The 6,012-nt window shown below is 32.2% G+C and overlaps 1 long non-coding RNA gene across 1 annotated transcript; it reads left to right on the top strand.

Moving 5' to 3' along the window:
- The first annotated feature begins 3,799 nt into the window (after positions 1-3,799).
- Positions 3,800-4,910, top strand: LOC120144576. The gene is made up of 3 exons (XR_005518048.1): positions 3,800-3,887; positions 4,299-4,303; positions 4,900-4,910. It is a non-coding gene; the product is annotated as an uncharacterized LOC120144576 (long non-coding RNA).
- Positions 4,911-6,012: the final 1,102 nt, after the last annotated feature.

Raw genomic sequence — 6,012 nt, forward strand, 5'->3', positions numbered from 1 at the left:
GAGTATATCTTTGGTTGAGATCTTCCAAGAAAATAGAATTCCCTTAAGTATAAATCCCTTGATGGGATAAGAGAAAATACGAGATTGTCTATTTCTTGGGGGTCATAACCCGTCTATATAGCTAATTTAAGAATCAATTATTGTTTGTACTTATAATTTTGCCCCTCATCAAATTATAAATACAACTTTAATAGTAGTTATACTTTTATTTCCATGACACTTCTAATATCTTATGATTTTATAACATAATTGGTCACTTAATTTATATTATATTTTATGATAACAAATATATTATAAATATGTACCCATAATTATAGATTTAATCGAACCGTATCAACTAAATCTAATGATATCTATCTATCTATCTATATATATATATATATATATATATATATTAAAAAGCCACGACAAGACTTGTTTTAAATATGATTTAACAGATTTATCTGTATTTAAAATTTTAATATATTCAATCATTTATTTTATGAGATTTTTTTAAAAAGATTTTGCATGAGTTTACTAAGATTTGCCGTGTTTTCATCTTTTATTCTTTCACTTTCTCATTGTTTTGCATGTATTTTTTTGTGTTATTTTATTTTCTCATTTTCTATAAAAATAGTGAATGTTTTTACTGTTTTTGCAGCATATTTTTTTTATAGCATATCTTTTTTTTTTTAAAGATTAGATTTAACGAAGATGTTACAAACTAATTCTTTATATCAATAGATGTTCATAATCACTCCAAAATAAATCATACTTAAATTGTAATAAAATTAATTGTTAATATATCATTATTATTATATTTATTTATATATTAATATTGATATGTTTATCTTTCATCATACCCGTAACAGAATCAATCGATCATATTTTCCGAAGGTGTAACATTGCTAAATTTGTTTGGGAAGAATTAAATGCTACGAAACAGGACAGCCGATTCACTTCGATGAATTTCAAGAATTGGCTGAAATCAATCTGTCTTTCTAAGAAAGTCGGGATCGATGGATTAGAATGGAGACCTTTGTTCATGGCTACTATTTGGGGACTGTGGAAGAGCAGGAATGAAATGATCTTTAAAGAAACATCAATGGATCCCTCTCAAGTGATTACCTATGCCAAACGGCTTGCAATGGATGTAGATAAAGCCCTGTTAAACTCACATAGCAGGATGTTTAATGATCCTTGTTGGGTTAAATGGAAAAAACCTCCTGAAGGGGGTTGGATTCTAAATACTGATGGTGTGTATAAAATGAATTTTGGCCTGGCGGTTGCAGGTGGTCTGATCCGAGATAGCAATGGGGACTGGAAAGCGGGATTCATGCTTAGACTAGGGAGGATTAATAGCTCGCTCGCTGAAATTTGGGGGCTCGGCAGGTTCTCTTGTTAGCGAAAAGTCTAGGGCTTAGAAACCTAATCCTAGAGATGGATGCAAAATGGATTGTGGACCTCTTTAATGGAGACAAAATGGTTGACACCTTGAAACTGATTTGGTAAATGATTGTTTAGACATCCTTAAGGAAGGATGGGTGGTTGAAGTTTGGCACATTTGGCGTGAAGGAAACAAAGGCGCCGATAAACTTGCGAATCTCGCACTTCTATAAGGAGATGATTCCGCTATTCTAAAATTGCCTCCACCTGAAATTCAGGCGTTGTTGGGAGCGGATAAGAACGATGAGCACCAGCTGAGACACTAATTTACTGCTTTGTTCAAGTGTACCAAAAAAAAATCATACCCGTAAATTAATATAATAATATCCTACTATCACGACAGATAGACGTACACGTAAATTAACATAATAATATCCTAAAGTCAGCGGTATATAATAATATGATGTGACTTGCAGCATTACGAAAGGTACGAGGTCATGACTCATACGGATGGGAATATTATTAGTTGTTTCAAGCATGATTCTGCTCAGGATGAATTGGTGGTTACAGATATATATATTTAAATTTTTTTATATCCTTAAATTTTATAAGTTCAAATTCTCCTATATTTAATTCTCCTCATATTTTCACGTTCTTGTATAGTTTATTACAATTGTTGGATGATGGATGAATGAACGATTATGAGAATTTGGCTTCTGTTTCTGCTGCCTAACCCTAAAAGCTTGTATTTTAGCTAGCTAGCCACCTTGTTTGCATGCATGCATGTTGATATTAAACACTTTTTATAATGAAATTTTTTACCATATCATACATAGTTTATTACATAAAGGACTTAAGTAGAAGAAATGGGTTTTGAATTTGATGCTTCTTAGGAAAATAATAAGTCAAGAAAGTGACAGCAGGCCAGCAACTATCTTTGCTCTATACGTATATGTGTATGCATGTATGCATGTATACATATTGCCATATTCTAACAATATCAGTAGTGCCATTTCCATTACTTTTTAAAGAAGCGGAAGATGGCCAGTTTGTGAGCTGCACTACGGGTGAGTATTTGATTCGAATCCAACGAATTCTTATATGATTTTATTTCTTTTTTTAAAAAAATAAGTTCAAACAGGATCAATTTTTTAAAAGATAAAGTCGAATACTTAAGAATAATAGTATAATTTATCTTTATATAAATATAGTTAGTATCCACTTACACTGTGCGAAACTCTTTTAGTTTTACACCTTTTAAGGACTATTGGATTGAGAGAAATCAAACACTGAAATTAACTCTCTCTTTTCAGTGTATATCTTCTCATTTTCTAATATTAATCTTAACCTTTAATTTCTCCCATCAAATACTCCTAAAAAGTGTAAAACTAAAAGAGTTTTACACAATATAATTGAATCCTACCTCATATATATATATTCAATTAGCTCCCTATTTTATTTAATAAAAATGAAAAATGTCAAGTCGATTGCTAGTGCAAGTTTTTATCTCAAAAATCGAATTGTATTTCAAGTTTGACGAGGCTTTCTTTAGATCAATTCGGGCCGGATGATATATAAAAGATATTATAATCGGATCTAATTCGAAGGGTCCGAAAACTCAATCCAACTCATAACCATCCTACCTGTACCATAACCTACAAAGTTATGTTATATTCACTATGTTCTATGGGTTTTGGTCTTTCGCCCAAACCAATGTAAGTCCATCTTAACCGATCAAAAACAAAAGGCTGAGGAGAATAAAGGTTGTAGGCAAGACGAGCCCATAATCTTCATCGTACTTTTATTTTAAAGAAATATCTTTTATATATCCATGAAGAAAAACCAAGGATCAGGATTTAAAGCCCCGCCTATCGTGCCTCTATCATCAAAACTGCACCTTGTGTTCTTACTTCTTTCTTCATCGTGGAACTTATTCCCATAAAGATTAATCTCTCAAAAAGGTATAATTTTTGCTTGGTTATAAGCTAATGGGTCACTGTTTTTTTAACTTAGCTTTATCTCTCAAAAAGGTATAATCTTTGCTTGATTATAAGCTAACGGGTCACAGTTTTTTAACTTGCTTTTTCATTTTCTTCAACTTAATAATTCTGGGATGTTGTTAATTTTCCAAGTTTCGGTTCACTTCATCTGGAGTCATATAAATTTGAATTTTTATGGTGTTCTGGTAATGAAATCTGCTGTTCTTGTTTGTTTAAGTGGGAAGGAACTATGGCATTAAGCTAGAGTTTGTTTAGTTTTCATCCAAGTGTCTTATTGGTATTTAATGCACCTATATAAGAATGATTAGTTCATAGGATGTTATTCAAATGCTCAATGTTATATAGTTTGCATTTTTTTTTATTTTCGTTGTATAGGAAAGATAATTTTTTAACCAAAGCTGCTTGACATATTCAGCACTCAGTTACTTGTGAAACAGCTTAAAAAGGTATAATTGTCAACTAAATCGAGTATGCTTCCCGTTTCATGCACTTAGTTGAACATCAAAGTAGATTTGCTTGACTGTTGCTTTGACATCACATGCCTTATAAGAAACTCAGGAAGTTTTCGTTTTTGTGCCCATCATTCTTCTTCTTGCAACAGAAGATACAGATGAAACTCTTATTTTAGCTTATACTGTACTTTTAACATTTGATAGGGAAGCGGTAGCGGATTAATGAACATGAATGTTGCTCTTGTTGAAGAATCAAACCTAAAAAGCTCTAGACTCGATGAAGAACAAATGGGAATGAATAGGGGAAGGTGGCGGCAACAGCTAGGATTCTTTAAGATTTCTTTTAGGAGCTGGAATCAAGACAACAAGATTATAACAATATAAACAAAAGATAAAGAAATTGAAAATAAAGTATGATAACCAAGAAATCAAAAGATCTCCCTTGTGAAGGTGAACGGTAAAGATGATGATGGTGAGTAAGGATTTGTCAAAAATAGATGGATAAATGTCTTATTGAACCTTCCTAGTCGCAATGAAAAGGCAAACTCGATAATATGACTCTAGCCAACCCTCCTAGTCGTGATGAAAAGGCAAATTGGAGTGTGAAGATTATTCTCCCTCACAAGAACTTGAAAGAACTCCACGAGAAGAAGCTTCGAAGGCACAAGGCAATCAACACTTTAAAAAACGAACTATCATTGTATTATTAATCAAAGAAATGTGCCTTACAAAGTTTAATGAAGTCTCCTTTATATAGGGGATGAGTTCTAAATCTCTTAAATAACTAATGAATAAAATAATAACAAACTAAACATGTCTTAACTCTAATCCCTAATAAAATAATAATAAACTAAGAATAATGTTTTAACCCAACCTTAATTCCTAATAAAATAAGAAATCTAATCCTAAAAGTTAAAGCATCATCCTATATTAAATTATATTACAAATAATCAATAAAAATATTGAAAGTTCGTAATATTTACAAAATCTCGTATTAATCTCGTATAGGATTTTATGCATGCATTGTCTTCACTAAAATGGTCATATATTGAGTTCCCCATATCGGATTGATGCAATTCAAGAACTGTTGGAAAGATAAGATACAGAAAGTCGTATCTCCAGAAGATATGTTGACCAAATAAGATCAGGATCTCATTCAAAAAGTCGTAGCAAGTATTTTGTTGCTCTGGTCTTCTTTTCCAAGGCTTGGACAAGTGAGTGATTTGGAAGAGTTATTACTTCTTTCTTTGATGTGAGCCTTGTGATGCATGTATCATCATCCCTTTCTTCAAAAAGATTCGACCTCGATTCTAAAACATTAAAGAGAGCAAAATTAGAATCGTTTAACAATTCATTCTCATTATGATTACCGAATAGATATGTTTTGAATCTCCAAGACTTTGTTCTTCTAATAGGTTCGAGTAGAAACATTAGTCCAAAGAAGCATGTATTATCATTATGGACTCTTATGCGTGTGTCATTCCCCCTCTCCTCAAAAGGATTCATCCTCAAATCTAAAAATCCAAGAGAAAGAGAATTAGATTTGTTGAAAGGAAAACTTGTGAAACATTCACCAGGATCCATGTGATGTGTCTTTATGCGTTTTAGTCGAGGTTTCTTCTTTGTAGGAACTAATTTCTTGTAGTCTTGAAATCCTCTTTTGCATGCAAGTCTTGTAATCTAATGTTTAGGTTGAAATTCAACATGGCGTTGGCCACTGTTAGCTTTATGTATGATTTCTTCAGATATTTTCTCCATGGTTTTATTCGTGTGTGGCGAGAACGAGTATTTAAAAACCATGTCAACTGATTTGTTAAAGTAATCCCTTAAGTCTCCTAAGTGTGGTTCATGAATTAAGAATTCTCGGGAGGAGATTTGTGGACTGCAGAACCTGTTTAGTTGGAAAGGAAACCCATATACAAGGTAAAACTCATTAAAAGCACTTTTAAAAGTATGGGTATAAATATCAGAAATATTCGAGTTATCGTGATATACATATTTGATATGTTCACTTCTCAGAATAGTAGTATGCTTTTGATAGGTAAGAGTATACCTTCGTGGTAGTGCATCATCTACTATGTTTTGCTTACCTCGGTCTTTTACGCGCTTAAAGGAGTTGTGTTTAGTATGGATGAAAACTTCGAGAGTCTTACCTTGTAAAATGGAGTAAAATGGAGAAGAAGTATGTTACAATA

The sequence above is a fragment of the Hibiscus syriacus genome, unplaced genomic scaffold (genome assembly GCF_006381635.1).
Source record: "Hibiscus syriacus cultivar Baekdansim isolate YM2019G1 unplaced genomic scaffold, ASM638163v2 tig00002317_pilon, whole genome shotgun sequence".
Taxonomy (NCBI): domain Eukaryota; kingdom Viridiplantae; phylum Streptophyta; class Magnoliopsida; order Malvales; family Malvaceae; genus Hibiscus; species Hibiscus syriacus.